The sequence below is a fragment of the Notamacropus eugenii genome, chromosome 5 (assembly GCF_028372415.1).
Source record: "Notamacropus eugenii isolate mMacEug1 chromosome 5, mMacEug1.pri_v2, whole genome shotgun sequence".
Lineage (NCBI taxonomy): Eukaryota > Metazoa > Chordata > Mammalia > Diprotodontia > Macropodidae > Notamacropus > Notamacropus eugenii.
The window spans coordinates 282,803,831-282,827,908 of NC_092876.1; the positions used below are offsets into that span (position 1 = coordinate 282,803,831).

The 24,078-nt window shown below is 36.2% G+C and overlaps 2 protein-coding genes across 6 annotated transcripts in view; one reads left to right on the top strand and one right to left on the bottom strand.

The window, feature by feature from the left end:
- Positions 1–12,951, bottom strand: part of MBD5 (methyl-CpG binding domain protein 5) — a 438,611-nt gene extending 425,660 nt beyond the window's left edge. For 2 of the 3 annotated variants that reach the window (XM_072613160.1, XM_072613158.1), the window contains exon 1: positions 12,293–12,951. The gene's annotated coding sequence lies outside the window, so the exon portion shown is untranslated. The remainder of the gene's footprint in view (positions 1–12,292) is intronic. The other variant, XM_072613159.1, reaches the window with a different exon arrangement.
- Positions 12,952–13,233: 282 nt separating this feature from the next.
- ORC4 (origin recognition complex subunit 4) overlaps positions 13,234–24,078 on the top strand; it is a 92,968-nt gene continuing 82,123 nt past the window's right edge. Inside the window, exon 1 of one of the 3 annotated variants that reach the window (XM_072613165.1) lies at positions 13,234–13,464. The gene's annotated coding sequence lies outside the window, so the exon portion shown is untranslated. Of the gene's footprint in view, positions 13,769–24,078 lie in introns of all 3 variants that reach the window. The other 2 variants (XM_072613167.1, XM_072613166.1) reach the window with 2 other exon arrangements.

The window sequence follows — 24,078 nt, forward strand, 5'->3', positions numbered from 1 at the left end:
AGTTCAAATCCTGCCTCAGAAATGTACAGTTACCCCAGGCAAGTCATTTAACTGTAAGCCTCAGTTTCCTCATGTGTAAAATGGGCATAATATGCAGATGAGATATTTGTAAAGTGCTTTGCAAAACTTAAAGCTCTATATAAATTTTAGCTACTATTATTACTATTATTTCTCTACTTTGTAACATTTTAGTAAAATATTGATAAAAGGCAGAAAGAAAACTCTAGACTTCTGACACACCAAGGACATTTGCATGGCAAAGTAAGTGTCATGATCTACTGGCTAGAACACAGAAACAATAACAATAACTAGCACTGAAGCAGCTCTTTACATGTTTACATGTTATTTCATTTGGTCCTCACAATAACCTGATGACGTGGATGCCGTTATTATTATATTCATTTTACAAATGAAAAAACAGACTGAGAAAGATTAAATGACTTGGCCAGGACCACACAGCTACTAAGTGTCTGAGGCAGAAATGAATTTAGTTCTTCTCGACTCCAAATCAGCAGCTCTATCCACTATTCCGCCTAGCTGACCATTGTAGGAAGTCTTCAAAAGAAACTTCAGTAACAGTCATGTTCTTAAATAAAATATAACTATGACAGTCAAGTTTAAAATTATGATAAAAAATAAGTAGAGAGAGTGCAAAGGGAGACTCATTTCTCTCCTATTCTCTTTAAATAAAATTCTACCCATTCTAATGCACAACAATTTTAAAATTATACTGTTATTTTGATCTAACCTAAAAGCTTCATATTGTTACTTAAATCTATTTTCTTATAGGTTATCTTGGTAAAGTGAAAGCAGGGGCTATTTTCTCTGAGAAAGGGTCTTCCTGTACTTAAAAACTTATTTAAAAGTCCCTCAAACTTCACTAAAGGTGAATAAACCATTACTTTAAACTTCCCTCTTGCACTTTATTTTCATACCTTTTAATATTTGTGACTCATTTTTAGTTGTATAAACCAGAAATGGACACAGCATTATGCTAAGGTCCATTACCCTACATTTAGGCTGCTAGGTGATGGAGTGGTTATACTGCTGGAGTTGAAGCCAGAAAGTATCAACTCAAATATAGATTCAGATGCTTATTTGCTGTGTGACCCTAGGGAACTTCACCTCTCTCTCAGCCTCTGTTTCCTTAGCTATAAAATGGGGACAAAAAAGCAGCTATCTCCCAGTTGTTGTGAAGATCAAGGGAGATAATGTATACAAGTGCCTGATAACCATGATATTATGTCAATGCTACCTATTATTATCTATTACATTATATAAATGCCAGCAATTATTTACCTACTTAAATATTTCAAGAAGATATTTCCTATTTTAAAATAGTGATTCTCTAGATTCTCTAACTCATATTCAGCTTGACTGTATTTCACAGTGAAATTACATATAGTCACTTAATATATTACATTTTTGCAGGTGGTTTTCTCCTCTCAAGGTTATTGCCCTGAAATAAAATGCTAGTCTGTCAAAGACCTTTGAAAAGTGTTAAGTGTTAAATAGCATAAGGTAATACCACTAAATATTTGTTTCCTTTCACTATGTTCTTACTTACCAAATGTTTCTGGTTTATTTCAAATTTTATTTTCTTAAGCACTATCCCATTCACACAAAAAATGCCCGTATTTGGATTATCTTTTCTGCCCAGCCTTTTTATTGCTACTGTCTAAATTTTGATAAACTCTCATGTTCTCTTAGCCTTCCAGGGTAAACTCCACCCAGTTTTTTACTGTTCTTGTTCAGCATATTTAAATTCTTATTTTTTTTTTATCAAACACGAGCTTATACGTGGCTTTAAAACATTATGCATTTATGTCTACGTTCTCTCTCCTCCAAGAGCGGTAATGCTAAACTCAAACCTAACTTTTTAAAATTTGCTGCCCTGATACTACAAAAACTGTTGTAAAATGTTTATCCCATATAAACTGACAGACAATGCTCTAGTTATTCCCATGTTGATAGAAAACACAGTAGACAATATTATTAGCAAACAGAAGCATCTGGAGGACCTCACTATTTATAGTTACTGAGATTTTCTTCATTATCTTTTTGGGGTAATGACTCCCATAATTGTTCTTAACTATTGGTTATCCTCCTCTTTCAAATATTTTGAGAACTGACCTTAACCTGCTTAACCCATCACAGTGTACTACAGTCTAGTCTAGTTGTTCTTCCTATCTTTTTATTTAGTCCTTTCTATTTTCTTAAGCAATATGTCAATATGTTCCTTAAAAAAAGTCATACCACTTTTTTAAACATCAGTATTCTACTGGTGATGTCATATGGCATAGCTTTGACTCATAGAAGACAAGCGTCTAAAGAATTAAAATTGTGGGTTACTCTGAAAGCAATGCAGAGACTCACAATGGGCTGTATGATACAGTAATATTACCAATAAATAGAGATTTATAACTAGACAATGAGGTGGTCCAGTCATAGAGTGGTAGCAAGAGATAGTTAATTGCTGGAGAACACCCATGCTCCATTGATATCTGTGTAATATCAAGAGGTCTATAAAAAGGAATTCAGGCTCCCCCCCCCCGCCACCATCAAAATGACTAGACCTCTGTGGATTTATGTGAAGACAGAGATAAGGATCAGACAGACTGACAAAGTGTGGACAAGCTGTGATCTACATCATTAAAAGGATTATCAACACTGATGGGACCAGATTCAGTGATGTATTGAAGAAGTATTGATTATACACACACCATTAAGGACAATGTGATCAAGCAGAAAGTGTGTTATCAGCAGGGTCAAGACACACTTGGACTCTAATTCCACCTCTGACACTTATTATCTCTGTGACAATCACCCAATCCCTCTAAGTTTCTCTCTGCATCCATAATATGGTAATGATACACATAGTACCTACTTTATTTTGTGAAAAGGAAATGAGATGAAATAAAAGTATTTTGTAAACCTTAAGTCACTATACAAATATCAGTTATTATTTATATTGCTGTCTCAAGTCTAGGTTTTCACTTTGTTAAGACTGCGCTCCCTTGATTCTTGGTGACTTCTGACCAACAAGGTAGTCTCTTTAAGGTCACAATAATCATATCGGACATGTATCTAGCACTTTAAGGTCTGAATAACATTCTATATTAGTACAATATCTCACCTGATCTTTACAACAATCCTGTGAGATAGCTACCACAGGTATTATTATGCCCATTTTTTAGGTATTTGTTAGGCTATTTTTTCTGGGTCTTATTAAGTCAGGGCTGTTTCCTGGCCACTATTTCCAAGGCCACTCAATTTTTCATGTTTTTCAAGGGTTCTTTTCTAATTTTCAGGTTTCATTGTTATTCTTCCAGTCTCCAGGATGATTCTTTATTTTTCAAAAAAAGCTGCTAGTGGCGGAGAGAGTATGGATAGTTGCTTCAGTATTCAGTCTGGTAATCTGACTATATACCTTTTGAAAGTATCCTTCTGCCAAATTTCCACCTATATTTCAATGAAGTTTCTTATATTTCCCAGGTACTTGGTTGTTGGTTTCAATTTTAATGAAAATCAATATATCATATATTGTTGTTCAGTCGTTTTCAGTCATATCTGATTCTTTGTGAGCCTTCTGGAGTTTTCTTGGCAAAGATACTAGAGTGGTTTGTTATTTCCTTTTCCAGCAAATTTAACAGATGAGGAAACTGAGGCAAACAGGGTTAAGTGATTTTCCCAGGCTCATAAAGCTAGTAAGTGTCTGAGGTTGCATTTGAACTCAGGTCTTCCTGAGTCCAGGCCCAACGCTCCATCCACTATGCCACTTAGACACTCAATATACATATGCTGTATACTACAAAATAAGTCACTTTGGAAAAGGTAAGTCAAAATAAATTTTATTTTATCAAAAAAACTGTGTCAAATGCAATTAATAGCAAATTCACCAATTGGTACTTAAGGGAAAAAAACCCTTAATCCATAAAATTCATTTATTGACTTATAACACAAGTTTCTATGAAGCACAGAACTAGGTACACTTGGACATGGCACTGGCTCTAGAGTTACAAGATCTCTATTCAAATCTTACTTCTTATCCTCACTACCTGTGTGACATTGGGCAAGTTAATTAATTTTCCTGAACTTCAGTCTCCTCACCTGTAAAATGGGTAAGTCAGATTATATGGCTTATAAATTCCTTAGAGCTCTAGGCCTACGATCTCATAACCAAAAGATGAGCATCAGAACAGTGTTAAACACTGATTTTAAAAATCTTTTGAGTCAATTTATCAACTAAAAAACATAGAAACTACAACATCAGTAGCAGCAGCCCCCAAAATGCACAGCAAAGATAAATTAAAGCCTATTATTATACAGGGCTAGAAAAACCTGTTTCTCTTTTCATATATGCAATATTCCCAAACAGACTAAGGTCCTTAAAAGTAAGAGCTGTGGTTGTTCTTTTTTTTCTGATAAGTAATACTACAGTGTATGTTTCAAACTGTAAATCAAAATTAGCAAAAAAAATATACCATAAGCTTATCAAATTCAAATTTATTAAACTGGAATTTCTATCTAAGTAATAGATATAGGTCATAATATTTTCTGACTAATAAATTACTATTATTTTAGAAAACTATTATTCATGAGATAATTCTGCCTATATTTTGGGAGGAAACAAGCTTCTGTTTTAGAATTCTCTGAAATGAGTTTCAGCTTAAAGCTTTTTAAAGGTAAAAACAGAATAGGAAAAACATTTGTTAGGGAGTGGCAAGGCAGGGAAAATTCTACATCTATGCAAAAAAAACAGCTCTATCATTTTTTGACAATTATTTGTAGCTTTATGAACATACTGATATATCGTAAACTGAATGCTACAGCTTTAATTGAAGTTTGAACATTATAAACAGTTACATGTCTGGCTCTGGCCTGTATTCTAATACCATCAGCAGAACAGGGATGAGAAGCATAAACAAACCTTTTAACTAGATTACAGTCTCTAAAATGGCTAACAAACTCTTCAGCAAAAACTCCTATTTAACAAATCTTAAGGAAGGAAAAGTATTCTGAAAATAGTTCTAAAATAATAATTCTTGGAATGATTGTAATGTATGTTTGATTCTGTATAGACTTCAATGTCATTTAATATTATTTGTGATATTCTTTATTTTTAACTTCACAAGTAACAAAAACCTTTATTCTTATATAACTTCTTTATAAATCAGCTTGTCACAAATAGGACAGCATTTTTTAAATTATATATCCTTCCCCCTCCCATATGAAATACTAATTCAACTCTACACACTATGTTTATTTATTAACATGCATCTAAGAGATTAAACTCATTGTAGATTAGCAGACCCACCAAAGAAATGCTCTACTAATCTTCGCGAGATATTTGAGAAAAAATCTTGGAACCAAAAGAGTAAATACAATGGTACTTCTAACACTTGCTACTTCTAACAATGGTACTTCAAGAGAAACATATTTTTATATATTTGTAATTTCTAAAGCCCTATTATTATTATCAAAACAAAATGTTAGGTTAACAAATAATGCTTCAACATAAGCACCATCTATTAATTCCTGATACTGATAGACCATGGTTAGTTAATGCACTTTATAGAGGAAAGAGAGGTAGGAATAGGTAATAGCAATATCTAACTCAAATCTATTAAACTGGTCAATTCAGCTAGTAACTAATTAGTTCAAGGGAAGAGAATAACTGATTTAAACAACTACTAGAAAGTAAAGGTAAATTACTAGAAAGTAAAGAGGTTAAGGTTTTCCCTCTGTCACAGTCACCTTTTTAATTGGTATGTCAATATCTCTATTACATTTCTATGGTAGAATGTTACCCCAGAAAAACCCTTCAATATTTATTTTTCTGATTCTTACACTGTCTTAATTAGGCCCGGAATACCAAAAAGGCTAAAATATTACCTCTTGTAGATCTAGGAGATCACAAAATATAAATGATACCTCAAATAACTGCAAGTTCATAAAACAGGGACATTTAGGCAAATTAATTTCTAGATTAATTTAGGATTAACTAAAGAAGCTTTTTTTGTTTCAGTCTACTTACTCTTTTTTTAATAATTTAACCTGATATTTTCAAAATGACTACCAATGTATAGATGAAAACAACAAAAACAAAACCAAACTTAATTCTACGAGGCCCAAACTCAGCCCTTACGGAGAAATGAGAAAATGAATTTTTCTCTGTTGGTGGTGGACTGTGGGAGAGGAATACTGCAAATACTTTCACTTTAGTGATATGTTTTTTTTTTTCTGAACTGCAAATTATATTTGGAAGTAAAGGTAATATAAATACAAAATGTAACAATGAGAATTTTAAGATTTATAATTTTAAACCATAATCTTGTATTTAACAGTATTTATAGAATGTTATAGCTGAGAATCTCCCCAAATACTTTACTATATACCATGCTTGGTAAAGCAAAATACAACTCAATTCAACATATTTACTAAGTGCTAATTATGAGCAATATACAAGGTTGGGTTCAGGAGAAATGAAAATAAAAACAAAACCTTCCTTTCCCTCGAAGAACTTACATTCTACACAGATTATCTTAATAAATACTTTAAGAGTGTTAACAAACAGAGAGATCTTTGTTTTATAGTTTAAAAGTCTGCAAAGCCATTGGGTCACCACCGTCAATTAGTTTTAATAGTATAATAGTATAGTTGTAGAAGATTTGGCCCAAGGTTGTTTGGACGTCCATTGTTTGTTTTCTTGTGATTTAGATCCGTCCTCCTTCCCCCCTCTTCAGCACAGAGGTGGAAAAGTCCAGTTAAGTTAAAAGTTCTAGTTATCTGGGTTAATATGAGCACTTGGTAAATAAGTCAAAGATTGCTTTCCAAATACCGCCAACAATTTAGTCATTCCAAGATAATAACTCTTTTCCTGCAAAGGAAACATTAGAGGAAATAGAAAGATGCCTTAAAGTTACTCTTACAGATGCAATGGCAATTACAGGGGCATCCAAAAGGAAAACTAAGTATGTTAGATATTAAAACATATACATACCTACTTGGCACTTACTGGCTATTTTTGGTTTATTTGCTTAGACCACAGCAAAGAGTAGTTTGCTACAATAAATGATCTCAAATGCTATGTTTTTTAATGGCAAATATTAGGTCAAACCATAGAATTTCTAAACCATTTATTACCTGAAATTATGAAAAGCTCAAATGTATAAGTGCTGTTAAAGACCTGATAATTTCTCTTAAGGCACAGTAAGGGTGTCTTCACTTACATAAAAAGGAAGTAAAAGCAAACCAAGCTGCATTCTGGTCTGATATGTTCCATATATGTAACCAGAAAAAGAAAAAAATATCCTTTCCCATTATTATAATACTATAATTTTTATTATAGGTATAATACTAAACACTACTAATTACTTATACATTATTATTAAATTAGTATGCAAAAAAGTTTTCCTAAGGATAGAGATAAAAGTTTTAACAGTTTTAGAACTGTGTAATATGAAGTCATATGAAAACAGTCATAAGAATAAAAGCAGTTATTTATTTGTCTTCTTAAAAGCATATAACTTGTGCCTCAGATATTCTTCTCAAATAAGGGGTCTTACTTTTTTTATATCATGGACCCCTTGTGAAAGTCTGATGAAGTTACTGAAACTTTCTTGGAGTAATGTTTTTGAACCCATAAAATACATAAGATTACAAAGGAAACCAATTATATTAAAATATAGTTATCAAAACATTTTAAAAGTAAGTTTCTGGACCCCAGAAGAAAACCCTTGTTCTAAAAGGAACATCACAAAAGGGACCAACATGAGTTCAATCCTTTCATTACCTAACGAGTGATTCCACCAGAACTGTTAACCGTGACATGAAATGGTGTGATATTCCCTGTACCTATGGACTTATTATCAAGTCATTTTCTTAAGTTATAGAAACACCATCAAATAATCATTTTTAAAGTCCCAACCTATTTAGAAATGAAAAGCTTAGCTATCAACTATAGAAGACATCCAATATGCTTTAATAAAAATTCCAAAATAGGGCATAGTAACTACCTAATCAAATCATACTTAAGAAACAGTATACTGCCAGGTGTTATAGAAATAAAATCTGGACAGGAAAAAACCCAAAATCAAAAAATATGTAAGAATTTCCTGAAAAAATGAATTTATAAATGACTATGTGAAGCAGACTGCTAAATATGAGTCAATATCAGCAATTTCACTCTTGAAGAAAGCTTTCTACAGCTTACTTTTTCAGATAAAAAAGCTCATTTTAAAATACTGGTTGATTGTATTAGTATAGTATTGTATTAACATCATTGTGATTAGTTTTAGAGAACTAGAAATGGAAACCATAGAGTCTATTTTCTTTGTCCAAAGGGAGCAATGGAAGTACCCAGAATACTGTATTAAATGGAAAATTCATTTTAAAATCATATTGCTTTAATAACATACAATAATACTCTTCTAAACACATGCTTTTCCCATCTAACAGTGTCTATTTAATTTATGTAAAAGACACATTATATACAAACATGAAAGCATCATAGTCAACAAATTTGGAACACATCAAAAATATTTTTTCAGGTAAATATATTATGCAATCTACTTTGGAGTTTTCTGGGAGACTTCAGGTATGTCCCACTGATGATTAGAGGTAGGTGTTTGCAAAGTGCAAAGCTTACAAATCCTTTGGATGAGAACTGCCCACTCCTCCTTACAAACAAAACAAAACAAAACAAAACCAAAAATCCTTTAGGGAGAAAAAGGACCTCTAAAACAACTGCTACTTTGCATACCTGGGGCAGGACGTCTTTTTACTCCAATGACCCATCACTGTATTCTTCACCTTATAAAATTAAAGTCAGCTAAATCAGTTTCAAATCAAAACATGCTAGTATGTTTTTTCTAAGTTGGATCAACGATCACTATCTATTACAATCTTATCATCTATCAAAAAAATTCTTTAAGTCTATTCTATGCTTTTATTCAGATGGACAGTAGTCTTTTTCTATGATTAAGTAATATTACTGTATGATTTATATACAGAATCCAGCTGTTAAGGAAAGACTGGAAGGAGGGGAGGATGAAAGCTAGAAAAAGAAATTATTTGAATAAAAAGCTAGGGAGAAAGAGGACGGAGAGAAGCACACCTAAAAAGATAGCATTCTAGTTCCTGAGTTGTATTTATTATTGCAAAAAGTCAGTCATGGATCCTTAACACAATGGTGGAAAAAAAAATGACTGCCTGATTAAAATACTGGGCGAAAAGAGCAAATTTGGAAAGAAACAACCTGGTTCTCACAAGAAAGTGAGAAAGCATTTGCTTATGGATGAATTCAATTTATTATCTAGAAAACTGATGCCAAATTACTTAAATTAAGATAGAAATGTACTGTTTATTGTCATAAAACTATAAGTTTGATTTTTACTTTAACCTTCTCATAGAAAATGCATAGAAAAACCTAATTTCCTGGTTTTCGTACAGACCAAACCTCCAAAACATGATTTTAAAGGAAAACTGAAAAAGTTATACAAACTGAAATCAGGCAGCATGATCTTGTGGTAAGGCCATTTGCTGAAAGTGAGAAGCCCTGATTTTGCCACTGGAAAGCAGTATGACCTTGGACTGCTTACTTAATCATTTTGGGCCTCAGTGGATATATCTTTAAATCGGAGCTGCACAGAGAACTATGTTAGGGTTAAATTATTTCTGAAGTCTTTGCAAGCGAAAAAAAAAAAAAGACCAAAAAACTTTGTTCTTTGAGTCAGAAGGGTTGGATTCGAGTCCTATTATTAGTTACATGACCTTGGTTAAGTGAGTTAGTTTCTCTGCATCTCAGTTTCCTCCTCTGTAAAATGGGAATAATAATATTGGTACTCTCTCACAATGTTGTCCGGAAAGTTCTTGGTAAACCTTAAAGCACCATATGAATATGAGTTATCAGTATTATATTCCTATGACTCTAACAGCACAACTATTATTCCCAAATAAACATGATAAAACCACTACCAATTATATTTTCGAATACTAGTTAATCTTCAATTTGGAAAGTTTAGTATAAACAGCCCACAAAGGGTTACTTAGATAGAAATCTATATAAGGTACTGGGGGAGGTTTTCAGAGGCACAGGGCAAATAAAAGGTATTGTACTCAAGACACAAATTTAAGAAGTTTTACTTAGCTGCCCACTGGGCAACTATTTTGAACCACCCCAGTTAGCTACTCAATTTTCTTCACTTTCAATTGATTCCTTCACTAAAGTGTCACCCTATGTCTCATAAGTTACAGGTTGCTCTGGTTCCATACAGAGGACAGAAAATAGACCTGAGATGATGTTGATCTTAGGGCAATAAACCTGAACATGGCACAGGTTTCTGCTTGCATATGAAGCACACCAATATCACTTCAAATAAAGACAAGAGAAGGACTACACTAATTTTGTAACAAGAGAACAGGAAATAGAATCATATGTTTATTTCAACAGCTTTTTTTCTTGCATGTAAACAACTACTCTTGCACAAGTTGTTAATTACAATTTTACAGAGCAAGTTTCTGCACATATGCATGACATATTAGAACACTAATAGGATCTCCTTTGACTTAGTCTAAAAATATAAGATTAAAATTAAAAATTGCTAGTTATATTTATTTCTCTAGTCACCTATTTATAATATTTATGTTACATATCATTCGAGATTTATTTTTCACCCATCTTTTCCAGGCTGATCAAATTGCTGTTTTCATATTGCTAGTCTGATCACAAAATTGCTGTTTTACAGAAGAATATTTTTTGCTGACATAAATTATGGGATCAGAGATACCAATGCATTTACAAAGAAAGGATTTGTGTGTGTATATGTACGTGTATATCCCTCTTCAAATAAAGGATAAAGAACATGCATGTATGAAACTGAATCCCATTTTCTAACTCAAGCCTTACCAAAAGGCCTACATACTAGCGTTCAGAAAAATACTTTCCAGCATTTGTAAAATGAAAGCACTCTCACAATTCCAAGGAAAACCAGTAAAGGAAGGTTACTAATAAAAATAGATAATAGCATTTTTTAATAAAAATAAAGGCTGAATAAGTTTTAAGCCTATATACGTATGCTATGTTTTTGTCTGACACCATGACTCCTGCACTTTGTGATTTCCTTGATTTTCAAAAGCATCTTTCAAAAATCTTTCTTTTATATGTAATAAGCAAATAGGTTCACTACCCCAAGAGATGAAAAATACATCGCAATTTACAAGAGTAAATAAATAATTCAGTTAAAACTGAAAGTGATACCCAATCCAGCAAACTATTGATGGAAAAGCTTGGCTTTCCTTGAAATCAAAATAACAAAAGTTTTCAAGTGGGGGTGACTTGTTTCTGCTAACTTAAAAGGAGTAGAATACCCAACTTAATTATACAGTAGTTATAATTCAAGCTTACTGAAAACAAATTCAATCAAAAATGAATGTGGGAAAAGAAAATACAGGTATTTTTTAAACTTTGCCTTTTGAGCATTAAACTTTATGTAGTGATATATGGAACCAATTAGATAAAAAGTGAAGGATAGTAGACAAACCATGCCCTACCACTTCTGTTAGTAAATATTTTCAATACTTTACAAGAGAAATCTATATCTCTGAGAAACAACCAAAAACTGAAATTTCAACCACAAAACCAAAAATACCAAGAAGCCTATTCCAAAACTGGAGTCAATATCCAAATTAGATACAGGGCCAAAAAGGGGAAAACTCACGTCTATAAATGGGCAAAGTAGTTCTAATACAATCCATATTATGACATTTCCCCACTCAGAATCAAAACCAGTGTAGGTTTTACTGGGCAAAGAGAAAAAAGGCTCTGCAATTGAATTTTTTTTAAAGTGACAGATCTAAAAACTCTCTCTCTCTCTCTCTCTCTCTCTCTCTCTCTCTCTCTCTCTCTCTCTCTCTCTCTTCTCCCCTCTCCCCTTCTCCCCCCCCTCCCCTGCCAGCCCCATTGCAGGAATGGGTTTGTTTTTCTGTCTTACCCCACAGAAGCAGAGACACAATAATCTGCCACATGAAGGGGAGAAATCACTTTTGCAAACAACAAATAAAAATAAAAGTATCCTTTTCCTGGCTAGCAAGAGGGAGATGGGAATCCCAGCACACACACACACTTTCTAGTCCATCCCCTTCTTCAGTCCCCCCCACCTCCCAGCACCACCACCTACGCCCCCCACTTCACCCCCCGATCTCCACTGCGTATGTGGTTTGGTGCTACTGTTGCCCCGAAGTGAAAGTCAGAGCCAGAGGGAGGCAATGAAGCCCCCACAGACACACTTACCTTTCCTGCCCCCCACTTTTGAGTCCCTTCCCTGGAGCTGTGGAGGATGACACAAAGGGTAATAAAGGGGGGGAGTGGAGGAGGAGGAGGAGGAGAGAGGAGGAGGAGGAGGAGAGCAGAAGGAGGAGGAGGAGAGCAGGAGTGGAGGAGGAGGAGGAGGAGAGCTGGAAGTGGCTGCTCCTGGGTGTAGTGAGATGTCTCCAGCCAGGGCCAAGCAGCAGCAGCAGCAGGAGCTTTAGCAGCAGCAGCAGCTTGGGCAGCAGCAGCAGCAGCAGCAGCTTTAGCAGCAGCTTTAGCAGCAGCAGCACAGAAGGGGCTGTGTTGCTAAGAGGCTTTTGGTCTCTTTCTCTCCTCCTCTCACGGCCAAAGAGAGGGAGGTGGAGGGGGTTGAGCAGAGACAGGAGGGGGGGGCAGGAGTGGTAAGGGGGGGTTGGAAGAAGAAGAAGAAACTCTCCTTCTCTCTCAGGCTCAATTCCCCTCTCTGAGCTCAGGGGTGGAGGGTGGGGGAAGGAACTCAATCGCCTCCCCCCTTCGCAATTCAAGGTTGAAGTGGGGTAAAATTAGTGTCCTGTCCCTTTAAAAATAGAAATAAAAGGTGCCCCCCCTTAGCCTCTGCCTCTCTCTTCATCATCAGCTGCTGCTGCTGCTGGGGTCTCTCTGGTTTGGGGGGGAGGGGGGTTCTGTTAGAAGAGATGGGAGGTTCTCACTGCGCATGTCCCTCCCTGACGGGAGGCTGGTTGGTCGAGGGCAGGAGGAGGGGGAGGGGAGGAAATGAGATGGTTACCCAGAAGGCATCTCGGCGCCCGCGACCCGGAAGGTGTTGGAGGGAAGGACGGGGGTGAGGGATAACGGGGAAGGAGGCGGGGGCAGGGGGAGACTAGGAGGAGGAGGAGGAGGAGGAGGAGGAGAAGAAGGAGGAGGAAGTTGAATTCTTCAGCTTCCCCCTCCCACCTCCAGGAGAGCTGATGAGCGGAAGTGGGCGGGGAAGGAGTAGAGGGGTCACGTGTGATGAGAGAAAGGGGCGGGCAGTGGACTGGGTGGCCCTGGCGTGGAGCGGAGCATGCCGGGATCCATCGCGCCCTGGCGGTGGCAGGAGCCTAGTCTAAGCCGTCAGTCAGAGGAGAAGGGGGCACTGCCGCGGCCGCCTCGGGACGCGCCGTCTTCGTTCTCCGGTAAGGACCTAGGCAACCTGCGTAGGCATTTAATCTAGGGCCGAAGCAGGTTGCGATGGAGAGAGGGAGCGAGGCAGGCGCAGATTCCACCGCCCCTATGGTGATGGGAGAGCAGAAGAGGAAGGAAAAACGAGGAAAGCAGGCAGGCTGGCTAGGCCGGACGGACCCAGATAGGCCCCCCCACCCCCGATCCCAGCGCGGAGGCCCCGGCTCGCTGTCTGATGCGGAGGCTGCCAAGGTCGCGGCCAGACAGGCGCTCGTTGTGGCGGAGGAGCGGTGTTTTGAGAGGGAGATGGCGCTTCAGGTGAAGGTGCCGAGGCGGGCGGTAGGATGGACGGGGGTCCATCCTGGAACGGGGGAGGGGATGAGGGGGAGAAACTGTCTTGAAAGGACTGGCTGGGCAACCTGACGCAGATGTGTGCATTTTTTCCTGAGGTGCAGTCCAAGTGTTGATTCTCTGCGCCATTCTGTCGTTACCCTTGGTCGCCCCCACCCTCTCCATCTGCTCCCCGTTGGGGGAGGGGGCCGGCGCGGACGCCTCGCGTCTCCCCTGGCCTGCTGTTCGCCGAGCCTCCACTCACTCCTACGTCTTCCCTTCCGAAGCCACGGATGAGCTTGTGTGGCCGTAATGACGGTGAATAACTGAGACTTAGCGTTTTAAGGACATCTAGGGATAGATTAGGAAGAAGGGATGCTCTTGGCATCATTAAATATTTAAGGAAAGAGAAGGTTGGTGTTGAGAATCGTAAAAAAAAATTAATGGGGAGGGGGTTTGGTTCGATTTCTTTGGATTTTAAGCTAAATTTGGTCCCCTACCCAAATGAAATGCTGAAAATTTCATCTGTGAGGGAGGAGGAAGGTTAATATTAAGTACTTGATCTAAAGGTCACGTTTAATCTGAGTGCTGGAAGCTAATGGGGTTGAATAGGCAGGGGAGTTTGCATAAATAAAGCTTCTTTTGCAGAACTGCATAGTGCTGTTTTTTTCTCCGTTTCTAAAAGACATCTGATGGAGATCTTTAGGAAAAATCTTTTTTTAGGGTACTTATTTTTAAAAGATTAACATCAGTGTTTCAGGAGCTATTTCTCCTAAACAAAAAATGTAACATGAATTCTTTCTTATGAAACAACATCTTTTACAATGCGTTACAGATACCATTTAGGAGTCCATCTATTGTTACAGAAACTATTTTCAGAGTTTGATTTCTTCTATATTGTTTTGTGCATCAAAACCTTAATTCACTAACACTCAAAGTTCATCCCTTTGTAGAAGGTTACAGACTGAGTTATAACACAGTTTATTTGATTTAAAGTGTCCATGAGATTTATGTCTGAAGCTAAAAAACTATAGGTGGAGGACTAGAAAATATTCATCTATATGAGATGTTAAACAGCAGAGAATTTTATTGGGAGAACTGGGGAATCCTTTCACTTGAAGATATTCGAAAAGAGACCTTTGGAAATAGAGGCATACTCAAAGTGAATAACTTTGATTGAAAGGATGCTTATTTTTCAGATGTTCTACTTGTGTACACCATTTGGAAAGGTAAAACTGGTGTCCAAATCTTATCATGTAAAATATACACACACCCCTACCCACCCTTCTGTAAACATTAAGGATTGCCTGTCAGCTCCAGAATAAAATATAAAATCCTCTGGTGATCTAAGTAAACCCTTTATAACCTTGCTCTTTTCCCCATATTCTGTGGTCAATGACACTGGCCTCCTTTCTGTACCTCCCACAAAGCATTCAGTCTCCATGATGCTGAGCATTTTTGTAGGCTATCCTCTGTACTTGGAATTATCTTCTTTTTTATATCAGTCCCTATCTTCCCTTCGAATCTCATCTCAAATCTCACCTTCCAAAAGAAACCTCTCCTGATGCTCTCTAAGGCCTCATACCTTCCCCCTGGTTAGTTATCTCTTAAATTGTCCTGTAAAAGTTTTATTTGTACATAGTTACATGTAAGTTCCACATGTCCTGTTTCCCCCCACCACCCAGCACTTTGGGAACAAAGGCTAGGTTTTGTTTTTTTTATTCCTCTCTTTGTATCTCAAGTGCTTATTACCACTTTGCATGGTTCGTAGTAAGCTCTTAACAGATGCTTGTTGAACAACAGATAAAATCTCAGCACTGAATTGTAATGGAAAATGTGCATTTTCAATGATGCTGAACTTCATTGTTGCAAAATTTTAATGCCAGTTTTCTTATTGATGGTATTTGGCTGCAGATGGTAGAAGGGCAACCTTGAAAGAATCAAAAGTTAGGATAAGACAGAGAAAGGAAGGAAAGTTTTATTTAGCTCTTACAATATGGGAGAGGAAGGTACCTGGTTTTTAGAGTATGATTTGAAGTCCAAAAAGTCAAGGATAGGACTAGGAGGACAAAGAAGGCAAGTTGTTGTGGGCTTTTCCAAAACAATGAAACCTCCAGGAGGAACTCAGCACTGGGAGGAGATTGAGCAGGTGACAGGGGTGGTTCTTTAGAAGGAGTTCTTAGGCACTCAGGCAAGTTCCAAGGTAGAAAAGACATGATTATAAAGTCCAGAAAGTGGAGGAAAAAATTCATCCTTGGATCCAAAATAACTTGCTCCGTAACCATGTCACAGTGTTGATTCCTATTGATTACATGTGAATCTTGGGCAAAGTTAATAAGTAAAGGGTATGTTGATGGCCATGAAACATTTTTTTGTTTGTTTGTTTACTATTTAGTTCCTTTGTAAAAAAAAACCAAACAGCAGCTTCCATTCTTATGTTTTCCAGCAGAGCCACCTTTTTACTTAAAAAGAAATATTGTGTTATTCTTGTGGGATTTGGCAGAGAAGAGGCATTTATTTTTAGTTCAGCCATTGTCTCTTGTGTAGGTTCATGAAACAATCATTGCATTGCAAAATAACGGCTCTCTAATGCCAGTTATCTTACTGGTGGTATTTCACTGTGGATGGTAGAACAAAACAATCTTGGGAGAATCAAAATTTGAGATAAGGCTAGGGGCAATGAAAAGGCATAGTAAGTTGCAGCATGTTACGAATAGTGATTTGTACTGGAAAAGGACTACAAAAGACAATAAAGTTCAAAGGAAAAAGTGGTGGATTTAGAGTCAGAAGAACTGGGTTCAAATCTTAGCTCTGTAGGTTGTTCTCTTCACCTCCCAGGATCTTAATTTCCTTGTCTATAAAATGCAGGGATTGGATGAGTTGACCATCAGCTCTAAATGTATAGTTGAGATCTAAAATCCAGATCTCAAAAAGGGGTCAAGAGACATAGTTTAAGAAGTGCTGAAGGGGTTAGTGGAGAAAGTTTAAGAAGCCCTGATGTAAATAACTGGAAAAGGAGATGGGTTGTTCATACCTGGAGAATAAGAAACAGTGAATGAATATTGTTGCCCAGATATGTTTTAGAAAAAAATTGAGTAAGTGCATCAGTCCACTGGATGGATCCTTAATTCAGGATTCTTGAAAACCATGTACAAAGAACAGTATGAAGTATGTAGGGGCTGTGATCTGCATCTGTAGAATGCTATATTTTGTTGAAATCAGGGAGATTAATTAATTATACTATCCAGTAGGAAAGTAGCTAAAGATTGGAAAGGGGCTCAAGAGAGATCATCTAGTTCAACTTTTTCTCCTCCCACTTCACCATTTCACAGATGAAGAAACCAAGCAATCAACAAGCATAAAAGTGCCTACTGTGTTCAGGACACTGTGCTAGATCCTAGGGATAAAATTGCAATAAATGAAATAATCCTTTATCCAGGGACTTTAAGACTGAGAGAAACTTAAGTCGTTTGTGCCAGGTGATCATACTGCTAATAAGTAACAAAGCCAAGATTTTGACCCAAATTCCCTGACTCAAGATATTCCATCTCTCAGCTCTAGGTATTCTTTCTGGTTTTCCCCTACTCCTGTAATGTCCTCCCTATCTCTCTCCTCTTTTCTGATTACTGATTTCCTTCAGATCCCAACTAAAATTGCAACTTTTACAGGAAACTTTCTTCCAACCCCCTCAATTCCAATGCTTTCCCTCTGTTAATTATTTCTTGTATATACTGTGTATAACTTGCTTTGTGTCGGTCCTTGAAGGCAGGAACTGTCTTTCATCTCTTTTTATATCTCCAGTGCTTAGCACAGTACTGGGCACATAGTAGACACTTGATTGACTGATTGATGTTCAACAGAAATGTTCTATTCCAGTTGAATGTAAGCTCTGCAGGGGCAGGAACTGTTTTTCATTTTCTATTTGTATCTGTTTGTAGCACTTTGGACAGTTCCTTGCACAAAGGTGCTTTATATATGTTTGTAATTCATTAATATTATGTAATTACGAATGGCTTATTATACAACACTTTATAAATGGCTCATGGAGTACTTTATATTGTAAAGAATTTTACATATATTATCTCATTTATTCCTCACAAGTCAGTAAGTGTGGTACTACAAATATTCCTGTTTTATAAATGAGCTTCAGAGCCAAAATTCAGGAAACTTGGTTGCTTACATTCACAGGAGCAGGTTTGCTGCAGAGTGCAATGTTCTTATGTAAGTATCCAGTAGATACAAAGTTCTCACTGAAAGGGCTGAGGTGTTTTTTTAAATAGTAATTACCCATTGATTTCTCTACACTACATGGTATCACCCTATGGGGTTTGTAATCCACTGTTTGGATAAAGTCTAGGAAGACTAGTTGCATCCCTAGGTGTAATAGCCAATCATGGGCCTTATCTCTAACCCAAACACACCTACCCTGATGTTGGAACACTCTCCCACTCAGTCCTCTCCCCTGCTGAGTAAACTGCAGATGTCCCCTATTCTGAGCCAGGTTATCTGGCCTCTTTAGACCATTTAGAATCCAAAGTAACAGCTACCCTCAACAGTTGTGCAGGTGCTTTTGGAAAAATTCCCCAACCACCCAAATAATGACTTCAGGCAATCATTTGGGACCCTGTGCTCCATGGTAATGACTGGTTTTTTTGCCATTACATTAAGAGCTATATCAATGTGTCTATCACATAGTGATTATTTTTCTTTTTTTGTCCTTTACATTGGAACCACAGAAGTGGCTTTAATTTGTATTTCTCTAATTGGAATTTGGATCTTTTTTTTTATATGACTGTTCATAGCTTGAATTTCTTCCTTTGAAAACTACTTGTTTATATCCATTGACCATTTATCTATTGAGGAATAATTCTTGATTTTATAATTTTCAATCAGATCCTTATAGTTGGAAATACGACTTTTATCAGAAAAATCTGCTTCAAAGGTTCTCCTTCCCTTAACTTTTCCCTTCTATTTTAGTGACATAGGTTTTGTTTATGCAAAAGCTTTTTAATTTTATATTGACAGAATTGTCTGTTTTCTTATATGTGATCCTCTCTGTCTCTTGCTTTACTCTTCTCATCCATTAATCTAAAAGGAAATTTCTTCCTTGCTCTAGTTTGTTTATAATGTGAACAATATTCTTTAGAGCTTGTCTTTTTGTATTGTGGGAGATATTAGTTTAACCTTATTTGCAGGGCACCACAATTCTTTCAGTTGCCTGAGTTCTCACACTCTGATAGTTTTCATCTTCTCACTTTGCCTCCCTTCGTAATCTACATATCCAGTCAGTTGCCAAATCCTGTCAGTTCTTTCTTAGTCTCTTTTATTTCCATTCCCCTCTCTCTTCACACAGCATCACAAGTTTAGGCTCTCAGGATATTTTTGCCTAGGCTATTGCTGTAGTCACCTTTTTGCTTTCCCTTTACTAAAGTCTCTTTCTACTCCAGTTAGTCTTTCAGAAGGAACTAGAGCTTTCAATAGCAACTTTCCCTAAAGTATATATCTAACCATGTCATACTCATGCTCAGTAAACCCCAGTTTAGGTTCTATAACTATGTCTACAGATCTGTCCATTTATCTAGGATCAAATAGTAATTTCATCTTTATCTCATTCTTTTAAATTACTGTTTTGTGAATTTCATAATGTACACAATTATTAGTTCAGTAATACACATATAGGGAATAGAGATAGACACTTAGATCTCTTATGTCATTGGTTTAGGAACTCCCTGATAAGGAAGCTTCCTTTTACCAATTCAGGTCTATACCTTCTTTGCCACTTGTAGCCTCTGAGGGTTACCTAGAGCAGAAGTATCAAACACAGCAGCTTGAACCAGATTAAAATGTAACTGGGAAATATTTAACAAAAGAAGTAAAAGTACAACCAAAGATACTACATTTTAAAAATTAAGGCGGTATGTGGCCCACAGAGATCATAGTTTATTGGTCTCTGTTTCTATTTGATACTACTGCCATAGATCACTTGAGGGGGTTATAGGGGTGGGGTTTGAGTGACTCTCTAGGACCACACAACTAGCATGGCAAGGACTCAGCCTGAGTCTAGGTCTTTATGACATTGAGTCTAGCTCTTTATCTGTTATTCCACACAGCCTCTCTACAGTTAAAAATAATATGTATATAGATAAAATCATATATACATTTATTTTTTTTAAAAGATAGTGGTACTTTTTTTCTTTGAAAAATGTTTACCCAATCAAAAAAAAAATTTGTAATCTACTACTCTAGGACATAGAGGTGTGTGCTGCTTTTGGGGAGGTGGGGATAAGAGAGGGCAATCAGGCTTATGTGACTTGCCCAAGGTCACACAACTAGTAGTTGTTTTGAGTCTGGTTTTGAACTCAGGTCCTCCTGACTCCAGAGGTGGTGCTTTATTCACTGTGCCACCTAGCTGCCCCAAGTCTTTTTTTCAGTTGCATTTTCACATTAAAAATAATTTCAGAATTCTAACACTGTCTTTAATATTAAAGTGAATTGGATTTGAAGGATAACCAGAAATAAATTAGTTCTTGAAGCTAGTGGTGGAAATTTAAAGCCTATGCAGAAAATGTTAAAATAACAACTTTGTAAGTTTTACATGATGTGTTATTTTGTCAGTTATTCACAAAGATTTTCAGTCCCATACTAGCTTAAATAATGTATGCTTATGTTAAATATTAACCTGAACAAAATAGAACTAGAGCAATAAATAATTTGTTAATACAATCAAAATGCATTTCAAAGCCAAATAGTAATGCTTTTGTTCATGACATACTAATGTGGATTATGTGTATCACTCATCTTTTTCATTAATTAGCATGTTGGTTTCAGAACTGATTATCTTTTATGTGGCTCTGAATTTTTGAGAAATTGATCAAAATTGTAGATTTGTGATAGTTGTACTAAAATTCCATCAGTGACATATTCTACTTGCTAGCCTGTTTTCTTCCTTCCCAGTTTTCAGTCAAAATGAGGCATGTTACCACATTTAAAAATAATATTGTGAATGTTACAGTCCATTCAGTTCTTCCTGAAGATGTCATGCTTTAGTACTTATGAGCATTCAGTTAGTTACTGTTAAATTCTTTGTAGCCCCTTGGTATATGCAAAAAGTATAAGTATTGTAGGTACTATGTTATAAAGAGATACAATGAAGGTATGTATTTGGCTTTCTTTGAAACCAATAGTGTCAAAGAAAATATATTAATACTAATGCTGTGCTTTTTTTTAACCTTATGTCTGACAGGAACAATTTTATTTAACTTAACATTGATATTCTATCCAAGCATTTCTAGTTTGGAGAGAGAAATATCTAAAATAATGTAATCTTCCATGCTCTCTCACATGACTCTACCCCACAACAATTTTAGGTAACATTTATAGGAATCTCAAAGAAGAAAATCATAGTATTTTAAAAAATACAATTATGAGTTAATATATTCCTAAAAGGTTGAGTAACCAGGTCACTGTCTCATTCCCTCCTAGACCATTCCAATCCTCAGGGAATCAGTGGGAGATACAAAACAAAGATCTTTTCTGATTAGGAGCTTGAACTTCCCTTGTGTGTCTAATGCCAGTTGCTTCAGGTGGGTGGGAAAAGCAATGTTCTAAGAGCTGTTTGGTTATCATTCTTAATTTATTTCCCTTAGAAAGGTCTTTTGTTAAAAAGGAACTTTAGGTATAAAATTATTTAGGCCAGAAAATATTATTTATTAATATTTCTGAAGATATTAAAGAAGTTTTTGATATTCTTCCACAGTAGGTAAGGATTTTTACAAGACTGTTCGCGCACACACTCTCTCTCTCTCTCTCTCTCTCTCTCTCTCTCTCTCTCTCTCTATCTCTATCTCTCTCTCTCTCTCTCTCTCTCTCTCTCTCTCTCTCTCTCTCTCTCTCTCTAGTATAGATTGAATTGGTATCTTAGTCCATTTTGACTTAGGAATCTCTGAGTAAGCTTTGTACCCCAATTTTTTTTTTTACTGACATTAGGTGATTTAAAAAAAAATTATTTTGTCTACAATTATGCATATAGCCAAGAAGCATCTTGGAGTAATGGATAGATTTGTGAACTCTGAGGTAATGAGGTACTGAGTTTAGAACCTGCATCTCACACTTGGTAAGCTGTAGAACAACATCATATTGCCTCGACAAACAACCTAGTTGTTTTCAAAAACTTCTATGTTTTCAACAGTCTCCCACTTAAGTTGAGAGAGCCTTAAGAACTGTCTCCCCACCAAAATTAACCAAAATTAAAAACAGATCAATCAACAAGTCTTTATTCAGCATTTGCCATGTGTTAGCCGTTGTACTAGGTGCTGAGGATACAAGGAAAAATCTTGCTGCCCTCAAGGAGTTCATATTCAGTTAGGAGCAAATATACTCATACATAAATATGCGCAAAATAAATGTCAAGTCCTTTCAGGGATTTTAGATGATGGTAAATCAAGAAAGATTCCATGTAAAAGGTGGCCTTTGAAGGAAATTGAGGGGTATAAGAGGTGGTGGGTAGGTATGTTTTCCCGACATGAAAGACAGGCCATGAAGAGGTGAAGAACAAGAAGGCCAACTTGTCAGGAACACAGGGTGCATGATAAGTCTGGAAAAGTAGGGTGAATCCAGGTTTTAAAGGCATTTAAATGCCAAACAGAGGAGTTTATTGGTCCTAGAGATAATAGGAAACCCTTGTGAAATAGTAATAATAAAATTAATGCATAGTTTGAACCATTGTCTCAGTTGCATATCAGAAAGCATTCCCACTTCCATCCTTCCCCAAAAAATATTTTCTGCAAATGGATTTTGTATTTGGTTACACAGAACATTTGTAAATGTCAAAATTCAACTTGAAAATCAAATCTCTGAGAAGCAAAGACCTAACTGGGCATTATTTCCTTTTGAAAAAGTCAGCTCTTTAAGTTACATTAGAAACATGGATAAATCATGCAAAAATTTGTTTCAAATTATTTTAATTTTTGCTTAAGTCTTGCGTTTCTACATATATAGGGAATGATTTTTTTTTTTCTATCTTGCCTTTTAAAGTAGGGGAACAAAATTTGTTGTTTCTTTGTTTTACTTAGCAAGGTTTTCTTTCAGGTAGTTGACTTTCTGCTTCTTGAAACTTAAGATTTCTGCCACTAAAGATTCCTAAAGACAGGTAGCACTTCCTCTGCATAATTCTAACTTAGATGATGACTTCTATGAAGAAATCCTTTGAAATGAGTGCTTATACTTTAGTTCTTTTTGAAGAATGGGTATTCTCCTACTTTTTTTTTTTTTAATAATTTTGTTAGTTTATTTGTTTTCAGTTTTCAGCAGTCACTTCCATAAGTTGACATCTGCTCTTTGTCAGATTTTTCCTTTATCAATAATCCTTTATTAATCACTTGCTTTAGTATATTCCAGGCAGTTTGCTCTGTACCTGGAATATGAAGACTAATGTCAGAGTCTTTGCCTTCAAGAAGCTAACATTTAATTTAATTAATTCTTTGTGACTAACACTGTAGATTATAACAGAAGAGCTTGCAGTCTGGTTTAGAATTGTAAATATTATGATGATTTGGCAAAATACTAACCAAGGGTTGCAAAAAATAGGCATTATGGAATTTTAATTCTGAAAAGAAATTTAGGATCATCTAATTCAATCTTGATATTTTAAAGATGAAGTAACTGAGGCCCAGTGTGGTATAGATAAAGTTCTAATTGTTAAGGGTAAACATTAAGTAGAAAGGAGTTAGAAATAATGGAAATCAATATGCCATGGAATCATCAGGGGAAAGGTGAAGCTTGAGTTAAGCCTTGAAAAGTGAATAAGATTTAAATGAAAAATGTAAGAGAGAGCATTTCAGGAATTGGTTGTTACTTCAGTAAAGCAAGAATTTAGAACTACAAATCAAAGGAATAAAGAGATATCAGCTTTTGATTTCGCTAGACATACAGTCAAACCTGAAAAGAATCCCTGCTTTTATAAAATAACACATGATCAGCATCAGCTTGAAAACTTTAGGAGCTTACTACCTTACCTCTCTGTCTCTTCCACTGTTTTATAGCTCTAATTGTAAGGCCCATCAACACCAATCAATGGTCCTTTCCCATTTTTTATCTTTCTCTGTTCCCTGGTGTAGCTTTCTTTAAAAGTCCTTTTTGTACTTCATAGCTTTCATAGTTTTTTTCATAGCTTTCCTTGCCAACCTCATTTCACTGTGAACTTTAGCAGTACTGCTACTATTTTTACATGGCCATTCCACGATCTTACATTTCATTATTTGTTGTTTGCTCTGTTTCAACTTTCTGTTGTGTATATTTGA